The sequence below is a fragment of the Oryctolagus cuniculus genome, chromosome 19 (genome assembly GCF_964237555.1).
Source record: "Oryctolagus cuniculus chromosome 19, mOryCun1.1, whole genome shotgun sequence".
Taxonomy (NCBI): Eukaryota; Metazoa; Chordata; class Mammalia; order Lagomorpha; family Leporidae; genus Oryctolagus; species Oryctolagus cuniculus.
The window spans coordinates 10,762,697-10,779,182 of record NC_091450.1 but is presented as its reverse complement, the minus strand read 5'-3'; the positions used below and the strand labels follow the sequence as shown (position 1 = coordinate 10,779,182).

Below are 16,486 nucleotides of genomic sequence, written 5' to 3'. Positions count from 1 at the left end.
GGAGAGAACCTCCACTTTGACTATGACCTTGTCTAAACAAGATAAGAGTCGGAGAACTCAAGGGGCTTCCATAGCCTTGGAAACTCATGACTGGTGCATAGGGAGATTACTGATGCCATAAACAGGAGTGTCAATTTGTAAAGTCAACAACAGGAGTCACTGTGCACTTACTCCTCATGTAGGATCTCTGTCCTTAATGTGCTGTACACTGAGGCTTAATGCTATAACGAGTACTCAAACAGTATATTTCACTTTGTGTTTCTATGGGGGTGCAAACGATTGAAATCTTTACTTAATGTACACTAAACTGATCTTCTGTTAAAAAAAAAAAAAAAAAGAAACTATCAATTCCCAACTTGACTCTCACTGGGATTAAACATGACAATAGGTCTGATCTGATTTCATCATCATTTAAAAAAAATCATCTATTATTTTTCACTTTATGTTTCTGTGTGGGAACAAACTGTTGAAATCTTTACTTAAGGTATACTAAGCTGATCTTCTGTATACTAAGATAATCGAAAATGAATCTTGATGTGAATGGAAGGGGAGAGGGAGTGGGAAAGGGGAGGGTGGTGGGTGGGAGGGACGGTATGGGGGGGAAAGCCATTGTAACCCATGAGACGTACTTTGGAAATTTATATTCATTAAATAAAAGAAAAAAAAATCAAAAAAAAAAAGATAATTGAAAATGAATCTTGATGTGAATGGAAGGGGAGAGGGAGTGGGAAAGGGGAGGGTTGTGGTTGGGAGGGACGGTATGGGGGGGGAAGCCATTGTAATCCATAAGTCATACTTTGGAAATTCATATTCATTAAATAAAAGTTAAAAAAAAAGAATACTATACCGCAGTAAGAAACAACGAAATCCAGTCATTTGCAACAAAATGGAGGAATCTGGAACACATCATGCTGAGTGAAATAAGCCAGTCCCAAAGGGACAAATACCATATGTTCTCCCTGATCGGTGACAACTGACTGAACACCAAAAAGGAAACCTCCTGAAGTGAAATGGACACTATGGGAAATGGTGACTTGATCAGCATAGCCCTGACTGTTAATGAACAACTTAATACATTATCCCTCTTAGTAGTTTTTTGTCTGTTCTACTTAATATGACTGGTTTAATTCTGTAATTAATACACAGTTATTCTTAAGTGTTGAAATTTAACTGAAATGTGATCCCTGTTAAACATAAGAGTGGGAATAAGAGAGGGAAGAGATGTATAATTTGGGACATACTCAAGCTGACTTGCCCCAAATGGTAGAGTTAGAAACATACCAGGGGATTCCAATTCAATCCCATCAAGGTGGCATGTACCAATGCCATCTCACTATTCCAAGTGATCAATTTCAGTTCACAATTGATCATAATGAAAGGACTAAGAGTCAAAGGGATCACATAAACAAGACTAGTACCTGCTAATACTAACCGATAGAATAAATAAAGGGGAGAGTGATCCAACATGGGAAGCAAGATACGCAGCAGACTCATAGAATGGCAGATGTCCTAAGCAGCACTCTGGCCTCAGAATCAGCCCTAAAGGCATTCGGATCTGGCTGAAAAGCCCATGAGAGTATTTCAGGCATGGAAAGCCAAAACACAAAACACTCTGGCAAAAAAAAAAAAAAAAAAAAAAAAAAAACACCTAAATGAAAGATCTCTGTGAGTGAGATCCCAGTGGAAAGAACAGGTCTTCAAAGAAGGAGGTACCTTTCTCTGAAGGGAGGAGAGAACCTCCACTTTGACTATGACCTTGTCTAAATATGATCAGAGTCAGTGAACTCAAAAGGCTTCCATAGCCTTGAAACTCATGACTGGAGCATAGTGAGATTACTGACACCATAAACAGGAGTGTCAATTTGTTATTCAACAACAGGAGTCACTGTGCACTTACTCCTCATGTAGGATATCTGTCCTTAATGTGCTGTATATTGAGACTTAATGCTATAACGAGTACTCAAACAGTATATTTCACTTTGTGTTTCTATGGGGGTGCAAACTGTTGAAAGCTTTATTTAACGTATACTAAATTGATCTTCTGTAAAAAAAAAAAGAAAGAAATTATGAATTCCCAACTTGACTCTCACTGGGATTAAACATGACAATAGGTCTGATCTGATTTCATCATCATTTAAAAAAAATCATCTATTATTTTTCACTTTATGTTTCTGTGTGGGAGCAAACTGTTGAAATCTTTACTTAATGTATGCTAAACGGATCTTCTATATATAAAGAGAATCAAAAATGAATCTTGATGTGAATGGAAGGGGAGAGGGAGTGGGAAAGGGGAGGGTTGCGGGTGGGAGGGACGTTATGGGGGGGAAGCCATTGTAATGCATAAGCTGTAGTTTGGAAATTTATATTCGTTAAATAAAAATTTAAAAAAAAGAAATTGACAAGTGGACTCCAATATTCTCTGTGCCCGAGACAGCTGGGGACCGGCTCCCCAAATTCCAGCAAGACTCGCAGCACAGTGGCTGCTGAGGCACAGGCATGGGTTTGGACCAATCCCCCACTCCACGCTGGGATGCCTGTCACAGCCGAGCATCAGTGGGGGCGTAGAGGCTCCCACTGCTCGGGGACCCAGTTCAGCTCCAACTGCTCCTCCCCCTCCCTGTCCTCCTTCCCCAAGCTTCACTCTGTGCCAGATGCCCATAGAAGTGCCTGCCTCTGGAGTACTCCCAGGGCAGAGGAAAGTGGCCATGGCTCCTGACTGCTCCCATTGGGGTCACCTGAGCTGTTCCCAGAGTGAGGTCCCAGGGGGCTTTGGGGTCCTGATGCTGTGCCTCCAGGAAATTTTGGGTTTGAAGTGGGGTCTCTGCCCAACACATGGACACTGGTGGGGGGGCGGGGCATGCCAGCACCCCAGGAAGCAGGGGTCCCTGTCCCCTCACAGGGGGCACCTGTCTTCCCTCTGGGGTTTCCCTCAGCATCTCAGGTTCTCCTTTCTCCTCAGTGTCTCTCCAGAAAAGCCCTTCCTGCCAGAGCTAACTGTATACCTGTATACCCTGTTCCCAAAGAGTCCCCACCCTCCAGCCCCCCCACATGGCTTCTCCCCCACCCACCCAGAGCTCCTACCAGTGCTACCAGTGCCTTTGCTAAACTCTGTGTTCAGGACACCCCCACCTCCCCAGCCCAGTCAAGGCAGGGATTCTCTGCCTCTTGAAACCTCAGAAAGCCAATAAAACACTTAAAAGGCAAATTAAAAAAAAAAGGCTTCAACTGAGCCCTTGGCAGGCTCAGGTGCAGATGTCCAAGCCAATGCATTTGGAGTTGTAGAGCTGACTCCCAGGGGAGTCAAGCTTTCAGCAATAAACACCATTGGGAAGTAGCCTTTGCTCACCCAAGTCTGCATCTGGGAGCTAGTGAAGGGACTGTACAACCCGGCCTCCTCGGTGCTCTTCCACTTATATTCCTACATCACGTTCACCAGGCCATCTTCTGATGACTCTGCTTCTCCCCTCTGGAAAGGGGTTGGGGCCACCTCAGCATGGGGAGGTGGGAGTGTGGAATCCTGAAATCCCTGGGTCCTTCACTCCAAACCATTCAGCCACGTGGCCAACCACTCCCACATTTCCTGGTACATGTCAAGGATTCCCAGGGCCACCATCTGGTCAGCCAACCCAGGCAGCCGGTCCAGGCCCTGGGGGAAACTGGGCCACCCGGGCCCCTTGCTGTTCCCTTTGCCCTCTCTTCTTGCTCACAGATGTCTCATTGTCCCAGCCACTGTCTCCCTCAGCAGAAGCAGCACTGAAAGTCCCTCCAAGAGAGCTTGAGCACTCGTTGGTGTCTGGCCCAGACTGTCCTCCTCCTCTGAGCCTGAAACCTGGCACTGATCTGGTGCCCTCTCCCTGATTTTCATGTAGCCAATGTTGTCCAGCCAGCTCTCTCGGATCTGAGCCTCCAGGTTCAGGAAGTAGTTGCTGTCTCTCAAATTAAATTTCCTCCATCTCCTCCTGCAGGTTGAAGGGTGTGATGCACACTCCCCCTTCACTGTGCACTGTGGCTGCTTCCTGACCTTCCACATCCTCTGAAGCCAGGATGTCATACTTGCTGGATTCCTCCTCCTCCTCCTCCTCCTCCTCCTCCTCCTCCTCCTCCTCATTGCTGTCCAGAGCGTTTGCCTTTGAAGCGGCCCCTAGGACTCCTGGCCCGACTCAATGGCTTCACCATCTTCTTCCTGGTATCCCTGATTTCATCCTCCTCATTCGCATGTTCCATTGCCTTGGAAGGTCACTTTCCTCTTTGGCATGACAGGCTGTGGGCTTTCCTTAAACTGGGGATCTGGGGGAGGCAGGGGGAAGAAAAAAATTGGTGTTCTTAAAGTGAAATACTAACATAGGTCCCCAAAATATAAATCAGGAAGTGAAGTTCCACATGTGGGGGTCTCCAATAGTGCCTTAGACTTCCTTTGATGCTCGTGTGCTCTTGAGACACAGCACAAGGTGCTCAATTTGGGATCCATGAGATTAAAGCTTTAACAACAAATACTAATAAAGTTTGCATTGACAATGAAAAACCAGGCATTTCATTCAGTAACCAATACTTTCTAAGCTTCTGTTTTCCCTTTGGCTTTATCACTTCAGAAAACTCTCTGATTATTAGTTATTGGAATGGCAGTTGTCATATGCAGAAACTATAATTTTACACCTGGGAAATGATCTATGAGATGGATGTTACTGAATAGGATTCAATAAGGATGAGTATTTAAAAATTTTTTGTTCATACTACTAATAATAAAATAGTTCTCATGAATATACCCCAAAGTCAAAATAATTATTTGAAAGATGAAGCATCCCAATAGATCCAAGGGAGATTTCAAATAAATGTAACATCTTTGGGCATTCGCATTCATACGAAAGGGGAGTCATTCATGTAACTATATTTGATGCATATTAGGACAGGCTGGATTGTCAGCATAGAGTGATATGTGGACAGCTGTATTGATTTAAAAAGATGGGGCTCTGGATTGGATCCCATGGGAAATGAGGCACCTGCCAAAGGCTAAGGATTTTAAGACTTAACAGCACACACATAAAAGTTAAAAGATACATGGCCTTGTTATTAGCTGGCTGAACTTGTCTATTAGGGACTTTCTCTTTAGATGCACATGAATTTTATTCATTTCACAAACACAAATATAATGCCTATAAATTGCCAGGCTCTGCCTAAATACTTTACAAATATGAGCTTACTTAATTCTCATAACCACCCCATAAGGTAGGTACTGCTACACTTTTGCCTCATTTTACTGAAGAGGAAACAGATACAAAGAGATTAAGGACTTGCCTAGAATTATAAAGTTGGCAAATGTTGGTGTGGGATTCAAACCCCTCTCAAAGGAAAGAAATGGCACCTCTGAAAAGGTTTGTCTTAGAAAAATCCAAGGAGCTTGCCTGAGGATTAGAGGATAATGTACCACCAGAACTGATAGTTCGCTTGCTCTTCACACTGCAAGGACATAATCTTGAAAAAGACAGCACCTGTAAAGGACATAAATCAATATAAAACCATATACAGATGAACACAAGATTCCTTCCATTTTTAGTAAAGGCCCTTAGTGAATCTTGAATTTGTTTTGAAATGTTTGAGTGAAATCATACTTTTAAACATGGCATACTGGTTAAAGCAACTGGAAACTGAATCAGAAAACATTTGTCTGCTGCAGAAACTAGTATAAATAGGCAGTAAGTGAGCAGTCAACTTTACACTTTGTGTTTCTCTGTAGGTACAAACTGTTGAAATCTTTGTTTAGTATATACTAAATTAATCCTCTGTATAGAAAGATAATTGAAAATGAATCTTGATGTGAATGGGATGGGAGAAGGAGCAGGAGATGGGGTGGTTGAGGGTGGGAGGGAGGTTATTGGGGGAAAAGCCACTGTAATCCAAAAGTTGTACTTTGGAAGTTTGCATTTATTAAATAAAAGTTTAAAAAATTTACTATGGGCCGGCGCCGTGGCTCAATAGGCTAATCCTCCACCTTGCGGCGCCGGCACACCGGGTTCTAGTCCCGGTTGGGGCGCCGGATTCTGTCCCCGTTGCCCCTCTTCCAGGCCAGCTCTCTGCTATGGCCAGGGAGTGCAGTGGAGGATGGCCCAGGTGCTTGGGCCCTGCACCCCATGGGAGACCAGGAAAAGCACCTGGATCCTGGCTCCTGCCATCGGATCAGCGCGGTGCGCTGGCTGCAGCAGCGGCCATTGGAGGGTGAACCAACGGCAAAAGGAAGACCTTTCTCTCTCTGTCTCTCTCTCTCACTGTCCACTCTGCCTGTCAAAAATAAAAAAAAATAAAATAAAAAATTTGCTATGAAAATTAGTTTCAAATAAAATCTAAGAATAACTATATATATATCCCAATCATTACTTTCTCATATTATTGAATTCTTCGTTTCTGTGAGAAAGTTTATTCTTTAGGTAATCACAGCATTCTTTTTTTTCACCCAGAAATGAAGGATTATTTTTTCTTAAACTCTTTATATATTCTCGAAATCCTCTCATGTTCCTGCTGGTTTTCTAAATGACATGGCAATCTGGTGACCACTGCATCCAGGTCATCAAACATCCTCAATATGGCTTGAACATCTAGAGATCTCTAGCCCTCCCCCACTGCAGGGCTGTGAACAACTGAACAAGCTGTGCCCCTGGCTATCCTTGTGAAGGAAGGTGGTGGCACGGGTGAAGTCACCAGCCTCGACAGCAGCTCCAGGATGCCCAGCCATCGCAGCAGTCCCTGGACTTCAGGTGGAGACGCGCAGTGATCACCTTCTGAGGGTACATGGGAGCTCTCCACGTGTGTAGCTCCAGGGGAGCTGTTGGGATGGCGAGTAACCACAGGTGGAATGTTCCTCCCTGCCTGCATCCCACTCCTTCAGGAGGAGCTGGGTGGTGGATGGTGGCTGGGTCTGCATTCAGAGGTAGGAGGTGAGCTCTCCACTGTGTCAGAGACATGGCTGGTATCACACATTGACTCACCCTTCTGCCTCCATTTTCTTCCCTCTGCAGAAGTTCTTCCAGAAGTCAGGGCCAAAGTGCCAGACAGGCTTGCGGTACGGCGCCACAACCGGTCCCTCTGAGGCACTTGAGCCCAGCATGGCTGTCCTCAGAGACAATGAGATGGCAGAGTATCCACACTGTCTCTCTCTCCCAAGGGCTCTGGAGGGTCTTCGTGGTACCACCTGGTGGACCCGGGACCTCCCTGTCCCAAATCCTGGCTCTTTGTCACTTGACACTTGCGATTCTCACAACTATGCTTTTCTCATTGAAAACCCACGGTCAGTTTTTGGGGTTCAGCCCCAGAAATGATCAGACCTCAGTCGGCTCAGCAGTCCATGGTCAGGAGAGCCAGAATGGCAGGGAGGTGCAGGATGCCCTTGGCCAGAGGGCTCACGCCCTGAGGCACCCTGTGCACTGCATGGAGGCTGCCGGCCAAGGCACTATCCCCAGAGCCTACGCGCTCCTGGTCCCGGCGAATGTGGCCCTCTGGGCAGCGTTCTGGCTTGGCTGAGCTGTGAACACGGACCCCCAGGAACTCCCAGTGGCTGGAGCAGGGAGGCACCAAGAGGGGTCCAGGGCACTCCACTACGCCTGGACTCCTTGGTTGGGGACCACCAGGTGTCATATTTTTATTTTAGCTTTAAAATTATAAGACAGTTTTATAATTTAAACTTATTGTGTCACCCACAATTGCTCTCCATCTGATAATAGTGGGCTTTTGTTTGTTTGTTTGTTTTAAGGTGACTTGCTCATTTTTTCAAAAATCTTTCCTATTTTCTTTTAGCCTACATATTTCTTTCTTTTTTTTTAAAATTTGACAGGTAGAGTTATAGACAGTGAGAGGGAGAGACAGAGAGAAAGATCTTCCTTCCGTTGGTTCACCCCCCAAATGGCCACTACAGCTGGCACTTTGCCGATCGGAAGCCAGGAGCCAGGTGCTCCTTCCTGGTCTCCCATGCGGGTGCAGGGCCCAAGCACTTTGGCCATCCTCCACTGCACTCCCAGGCCACAGCAGAGAGCTGGACTGAAAGAGGAGCAACTGGGACTAGAACCTGGCACCCATATGGGATGCCAGCACCGCAGGTGGAGGATTAACCAGGTAAGCCATGGTGCCAACCCCATTATTACTGTTCTTCATTCACATTTTCTTAAAATTGTTCTCTTTCATAAGTCTATGTAAACTGTTATCTGAACCATTCTATCTTTCTTCATTCACACATTCTGATAATATCCACACATAGTAATGGCTCTATATTATTATACTTCAGAAAATTTAGCTTTATTTTTAATACAGATATTGATTACCTAATTCATTATTTTTTGTTTCTGGCCACATTAGTCATAATATATGACATATGTCTGCCATTGTGGGGACACTGGTATTCATATTAGAGTGCCAATTCTAGTCCACACTGACCTGTGCTGATGATCCAATTTTGTAATCATGTGCCCAGAAGGTAGCAGATGATGACCTAAGTATATGGGTTCCTTCTACCCATTTGGAGGACAGGGATGGCATTCTGGGTTCGTGGCTTCAGCATGGCTCAGCCTCTGCTATTGTGGCCCTCTGGGGAGTAAACCAGCAGATGGAAACCAATTAAGAAACTTCTCCACAGCAAATGAATATAGTGAAGAGACAATCTAAAAAATGAAATAGCATTTTGAAAAGTCTTTATCTAATGAAAAGTTCATGTCAAAAAATATGCTAAGAACTCAAAAAATTGAACATTTGGAATAAATGTTTTGCTTGGTTCAGACATCCATGTCCCACATCAGAGTGCCTGAGTTTAATTCCCAGCTCTGGCTGCAAATTCTGGTTTCTACTAATGCAGACTTTGAGAGGTAGCACTGCTGGCTGAAACAATTGAGTTGCTATCTCCCACATGGCAGACCAAACTGTTTTTTTGGCTTTGGCTCTAGTTCTGGGTTAGCACTTTTGTGAGCATTTGGGAAATGAAAAAGTCGACAGGCGTTCTCTCTGACTTCCCCACCCCTTCTCTTTCACTGGAATAACAAACAAACAAAAAAAGCTTAAATAACCAAAAAGCAAATAATCTGACGAGATTGGGGAAAGGATATGAATATACATTTATCTAAAGAAAAATCCAGATAGACAACAAATGTGTGAAAAGTACTTAATATCATCAGTCATACAGGAAGTGAAGATCAAAATCACAATGAGATATCATCTAAGCTTAGATTGTTATGAAAAAGGAAAAGAAATAGGAAAATCTGGTGAGGATATGGAAAAATAGGAACTCATGCACTATTGATGTGAATGTAAATTAGTACAACCACTACGGAGAACAGATTTATGTTCTTCAGAAAACTGAAAATAGATTTCAAATATGACACATTTATCCCACTTCCATGCAGATATCCAAAAGAAATGAAATCATCATATCAAAAAGATACCTGTACTCCCACATATACTGCTTCACTATCCACAAGATATGAAATCAAACTAGAGATCCAATAATGGATGGATAAATGAGGCATGTGAGCATAATGAATATTATTCATCCATGACAAATAGTGAAATGCTGTTATATGCAGCAGACTAAATGGTGCTAGAGAGTATCAAGTTAAATGAAATGCTCGGTTTGGAAAGACAGATCCCATCTATTCTCATTCGTATATGAAACCTAAAAATTACATCTATCTGAATATAGACTAGTGAGGACTTTAAGACTGGGAAGGAGATGTGAGGACGTGAGAGTGATAGGGAGAAGATATTAACAGCTATCAAAACAAAAATAATATAAGAAATACATTCTAGGGGCCAGCGCTGTAGCTCACTTGGTTAATTCTCTGCCTGCAGTACCGGCATCCCATATGGATGCTGGTTCTAGTCCTGGTTGCTCCTCTTCCAGTTCAGCTCTGCTATGTCTGAGGAAGGCAGTGGAGGATGGCCCAAGTACTTGGGCCCTGCACCTGCATGGGAGACCCAGAAAAAGCTCCTGGTTCATGGCTCCTGGCTTCAGATCTGTGCAGTTCCAGCCATAACGGCCATTTGGGGGATGAAACAATGGAAGGAAGACCCCTCTCTCTCTCTCTCTCTCTCTCTCTCTCTGTCTTAACCCTACCTGTCAAGTAATATATATATATATGTATATATATATATAAACCAAATAACATGAAGAAAAATGTGACATGCACACACACACACAGATACAAATGTGAGATTTTAACCTGCCCTTCAATAAATGAAAGAATAAATAAGCTTAATATCAGTAACAATTTAAAAAAGAAGAAATATATTCTAGGGGCCAGCACTGTGTCATAGCAGGTAAAGCCACCTCCTGCAGTGCCAGCATCCCATATGGGCACCGATTCAAGTCCCAGCTGCTCCATTTCTGATCCAGCTCTCTGCTATGGACTGGGAAAGCAGTGGAATATGGTCCAAGTCCTTGGGCCCCTGCACCCATGTGAAAGACCTGGAGGAAGCTCCTGGCTCCCTGGTTTTGGATTGGCCAACTATGACCATTGTGGCCAACTGGGAAGTGAACCAGCAGATGGAAGACCTCTCTCTCTCTCTCTCTCTGTGTGTGTGTGTGTGTGTGTGTCTCTGCTTCTCTTTATGTGTAACTCTGACTTTCAAATAATTTTTTTAAAACAACACTATGTCTTTGCAAAAAAATTAAAGAAAAAGTGGAAGGGATGAGAAGGATTGAGGGAGGGAGAGTGGAAGGGAGAAAAGTATGGGTACCTTCTTAGAACTGCATCTATGAAATATATGACATCTATTACTTTTATACTACTAAAAATTAAAATTATTTTTCTTTTGCAATTTTCCTAAAGCGATCAATAAAATTTAAATTGAGGAAATGTAAGTACTTCAAAGGGAGGTGTATGTGATATTAAAATTCTTGGGAAAAAATAGACAAAAATATGAACTACTACAATGATAGCTGTTTTGTTTCTTTTTTGTTTTTTTCTTTTCAACTTTTATTTAATAAATATAAATTTCCAAAGTACAACTTTTGAATTATAGCAGCTTTTCCCTCCATAACTTCCCTCCCACCTGCAACCATCCCATCTCTCACTCCCTCTCCCACCCCATTCTACATCATGATTCATTTTTGATTATCTTTATATACAGATCAACTTAGTATATACTAAGTAAAGATTTCAACAGTTTGCATCCACACAGACACACAAAGTATAGAGCACTGTTTGAGTAGTAGTTTTACTATTAATTCGCATAGTACAACACATGAAGGGCAGAGGTTTTACATGGGAAGCAGGAGCACAGTGACTCCCATTGTTGATTTAACAATTGACACTCTTATTTATGATGTCAGTAATCACCTGAGGCTCTTGCCATGAGCTCCCAAGGCTATGGAAGCCTCTTGAGTTCACCAACTCCGATCTTATTTAGACAAGGCCATAGTCAAAGTGGAAGGTCTCTCCTTCCTTCAAAGAAAGGTACCTCCTTTTTTTATGGCCCATTCTTTCTGCTGGGATCTCACTCACAGAGATATTTCATTTAGGTCATTTTTTTTCCCACAATATCTTGGCTTTCCATGCCTGGGAAACTCTCATGGGCTTTTTAGCCAGATCCGAATGCCTTAAGGGCTGATTCTGAGTCCAGAGTGCTGTTTAGGGCTTTTGCAATTCTCTGGGTCTGCTGTGTATCCTGCTTCCCATGTTGGGTCATTCTCTCCTTTTAAATTATATCAATTATTTGCACACACTGGTCTTATTTATGTAATCCCTTTGACAATTAATCCTATCTTTTTATCAATTATGAACTTAAACTGATCACTTTAACAAGATGGCATTGATACATGCCACCTTGATGGGATTGAATTGGAATCCCCTGGCAAGTTTCTAGCTCTACCATTATGAGTAAATCCAAACATGGCCATGACTTCTCCAGGTATCATCAATGCATTCATGGAATCCTTGCCAAAAGTCTCTATCCATTCTCAAAACAAACTATTAAAACTTTCTCCACCTTTGCTGGTCTGCTCATTGATATACAAATTTGAGTTGCCTCTCTGAAGAGTTCCTGATGATACAACCCAAGAGATGCCTGGGGAAAGGATGTTGTTTGCTATCTTAAGTTTCTGAAACTTAGGCCGGAGCCACGGCTCAATAGGCTAATCCTCCTCCTGCAACACTGGCACACTGGGTTCTAGTCCCAGTTCTGTCCTGGTTGCCCCTCTTCCAGGCCAGCTCTCTGCTGTGGCCCGGGAGTGCAGTGGAGGATGGCCCAAGTGCTTGGGCCCTGCACCCGCATGGGAGACCAGGAAAAGCACTTGGCTCCTGCCTTCTGATTGGTGCGCCGGCCACAGTGCGCTGGCCGTGGTGGCCATTGGAGGGTGAACCAATGGCAAAGGAAGACCTTTCTCTCTGTCTCTCTCTCTCTGACTGTCCACTCTGTAAAAAAAAAAAATTTTTCTGAAACTAAGAGCAAGTGCCTCTGGTATTGACTCTAGTATGTGAATCTCAGCCACACATGTGACACAGTGTCTCTAGGAAGGGAAACTCTGTTCTGCACATTCTGTGCTAGCAGGGGTGAAGGACTCAGCAGTGAGTTCCTAGGGCAGATTCCTGCCCTCTATTTTCTGTCACCATATACAATGCTTTCTCATTAGCTGGTGTCACCATGCAAGATGGATCACACCCCTCCCGGGCCTAAGCTCTACCCCCTGGAATGCCATCCACAGTGCTTGTTCTCCTAGAGGTTTCTCTTGAAAATACATATAGGCACCTGGAGGACACCTGTTGTACTCTCACCTTTAGGCCCAGAATCTGCAGCAACAACCTTGTCACTCCACCAGCTTGGGCTTTTAGACATGTGCATTTTGATGTCACCTGACAACGTGCAAATAGGAATCAACATGAGCACATCCTTGCCTAAATAAACATCATAGCACAAAAAGATCAGGAATAAACACTATAATGCATCCCTCCATGAGTCTTTGCATCTCCTCCTTTTTTGCTTTTTCCCTCCCTACTGAACCTCTTAATCTGCACACAGTGCACCCAAGGTCACCTTTCAGGTGCCTTATGTCACATTCAGTTGGAGTCAACTTTCCCTCTCTGTAATTTTGCTGTAGCCTTTAATTCAGAAAATATTTATATGGAATTATTTTTCTGTGTTTTTGAAATATATGTACATACTTTTCACAGATAAATAAGATTTTACCTATCTTTTTGAAACAGAAATATCTGTTTCCACTACCTAGGATGTACCTCTTTGACTTGTAAATATCAAAGAAGACAGTTCCAAAGTCCTGGTTTTAGTAGGAGACTAAGTGTACAATTTCAATGGCTAATTGACTTCAATGTAAAAATATTTTCCGTCATAAAGTCTCAAGTATATTTTCCTGTGAATACAGACACTTAGCAAGCACAGATCACCAGGCCAGTTACCATAGGACTTCTTATAAGTCATATATGAAAAATGTATTATCAAATATCCTTATCAAAGATAATTTATATTAACAGTATGTAATGGGTTAGATCTGTTTTTATTTAAATTGACATTTCTTTATATTGTTTCAATTTCTTACATCATTTCCAATGATGACACTGAATTCTTGAGTAATGAAGAAGTTTCTTTCTCATCTACTCTTACAAAAAACCTTTCTAGTTGACAGATAATTTTTTAAAATATATTTCCAAACACTGCCCACAAAGCATATATAAGCATATAAGGTATCCAAAAGCTTCCCTTTAGTAGGTCCTTGGAAAATGCCCTAGAAGTCCCTAGAATCCCAGGATTCCAGTAATTGAGCCACCACTATAGAACCCTGATATTGGCGCTTGTTGCTTACAAAAATCTGTACTTGGTACTGTTTGTAATCTATAAGCACTTGCTTAAAACAGTTAACTAGAGTCCTAGTGAAATCACCTCACAGGGTGCCAAGCAGTGTTTTCTTCTTTTCAATGCACCTTGTATCTTCACGTCTGAAACTGATTCAGATAGTGTGGTACCCAGAAGCTCAACTACACACATGCACGTGTCCGGAAATGACCTAAAGATCTGAACTTCAGCTTCTTCCTCATGAAAAAAGGGCTGTTAATCTGCACCAGGAGACTCCTAATTACACTCTTCTCTAGGCACTTAAAAAGTTTCAAATTCTGGGCCTGGCCCAGCCTGTTACAACCATTTGGGGGAATGAACTAGCTAATGGAAGATCACTCTCTCTCTCTCAACTTTGCCTTTCAAGTAAATAAATAAACCTTTAAAAATAAAGATGTCCAGCAATCAATGAATGCTTTTTGTCAAGCATGTTATCATTGTACAGTAAATCATTAAAACTTTATGCTGCCAAATATGAGCCTTTATGAGGATAATATAGATGTACCTCATGTCCACAAGTTTATATTTCAAACTACTACAATGAAAATTTTGAATTCCCTGTGATCTTTTGCTGTGAGGTTTCCTTCCTTGGTTTCCTTCCTAGCAATCAGGGAAATGCAAATGAAAACCACAATGAGGTTTCACCTCACCCCGGTTAGAATGGCTCACATTCAGAAATCTACCAACAACAGATGCTGGCGAGGATGTGGGGAAAAAGGGACACTAACCCACTGTTGGTGGGAATGCAAACTGGTCAAGCCACTGTGGAAGTCTGGAGATTCCTCAGGAACCTGAAGATAACCCTACCGTTTGACCCAGCCATCCCACTCCTTGGAATTTACCCAAAGGAATTTAAATTGGCAAACAAAAAAGCGGTCTGCACCCTAATGTTTATTGCAGCTCAATTCACAATAGCTAAGACCTGGAACCAACCTAAATGCCCATCAACGGTAGACTGGATAAAGAAATTATGGGATATGTACTCTTTAGAATACTATACCGCAGTAAGAAACAACGAAATCCAGTCATTTGCAACAAAATGGAGGAATCTGGAACACATCATGCTGAGTGAAATAAGCCAATCCCAAAGGGACAAATACCATATGTTCTCCCTGATCGGTGACAACTGACTGAACACCAAAAAGGAAACCTCCTGAAGTGAAATGGACACTATGGGAAATGGTGACTTGATCAGCATAGCCCTGACTGTTAATGAACAACTTAACACATTATCCCTCTTAGTAGTTTTTTTGTCTGTTCTGCTTAATATGACTGGTTTAATTCTGTAATTAATACACAGTTATTCTTAAGTGTTAAAAATTAACTGAAATGTGATCCCTGTTAAACATAAGAGTGGGAATAAGAGAGGGAAGAGATGTATAATTTGGGACATACTCAAGCTGACTTGCCCCAAATGGTAGAGTTAGAAACATACCAGGGGATTCCAATTCAATCCCATCAAGGTGGCATGTACCAATGCCATCTCACTAGTCCAAGTGATCAATTTCAGTTCACAATTGATCATAATGAAAGGACTAAGAGTCAAAGGGAGCACATAAACAAGTCTAGTACCTGCTAACACTAACCGATAGAATAAATAAAGGGGAGAGTGATCCAACATGGGAAGTGAGATACTCAGCAGACTCATAGAATGGCAGATGTCCTAAATAGCACTCTGGCCTCAGAATCAGCCCTAAAGGCATTCGGATCTGGCTGAAAAGCCCATGAGAGTATTTCAGGCATGGAAAGCCAAGACACTCTGGCAAAAAGATCTCTGTGAGTGAGATCCCAGTGGAAAGAACAGGTCTTCAAAGAAGGAGGTACCTTTCTCTGAAGGGAGGAGAGAACCTCCACTTTGACTATGACCTTGTCTAAACAAGATAAGAATCGGAGAACTCAGAGGGCTTCCATAGCCTTGGAAACTCATGACTGGAGCATAGGGAGATTAGTGATGCCATAGACAGGAGTGTCAATTTGTAAAGTCAACAACAGGAGTCACTGTGCACTTACTCCTCATGTAGGATCTCTGTCCTTAATGTGCTGTGCATTGAGATTTAATGCTATAACGAGTACTCAAACAATATATTTCACTTTGTGTTTCTATGGGGGTGCAAACTGTTGAAATCTTTACTTAATGTATACTAAACTGATCCTTTGTAAAAAAAAAGAAAAAAGAAATTATCAACTCCCAACTTGACTCTCACTGGGATTAAACACAACAATAGGTCTGATCTGATTTCATCATCATTTAAAAAAACCATCTATTATTTTTCACTTTATGTTTCTGTGTGGGAGCAAACTGTTGAAATCCTTACTTAATGTATACTAAGCTGATCTTCTGTATATTAAGATAATCGAAAATGAATCTTGATGTGAATGGAAGGGGAGAGGGAGTGGGAAAGGGGAGGGTTGTGGGTGGGAGGGACGGTATGGGGGGGAAGCCATTGTAATGCATAAGCTGTAGTTTGGAAATTTATATTCATTAAATAAAAGTTAAAAAAAAGAAAATTTTGAAGCATAAAAAGACATTTCATCATTAAAGCAATGATTTAAGAGCCAGTGCTGTGGCATAGAGAGTAAAGATGCCACATGCAGAGGTAGCTTCCCGTATGGGTGCTGGTTTTGGTCCCAGTTGTTCCACTTCCGATCAAGCTCTCTGCTATGGCCTAGG

General features: G+C 42.5%; 1 pseudogene; it reads right to left on the bottom strand.

The window, feature by feature from the left end:
- Positions 1 to 3,080: 3,080 nt before the first annotated feature.
- LOC108175452 (CD2 antigen cytoplasmic tail-binding protein 2 pseudogene) overlaps positions 3,081 to 16,486 on the bottom strand; it is a 69,334-nt pseudogene continuing 55,928 nt past the window's right edge.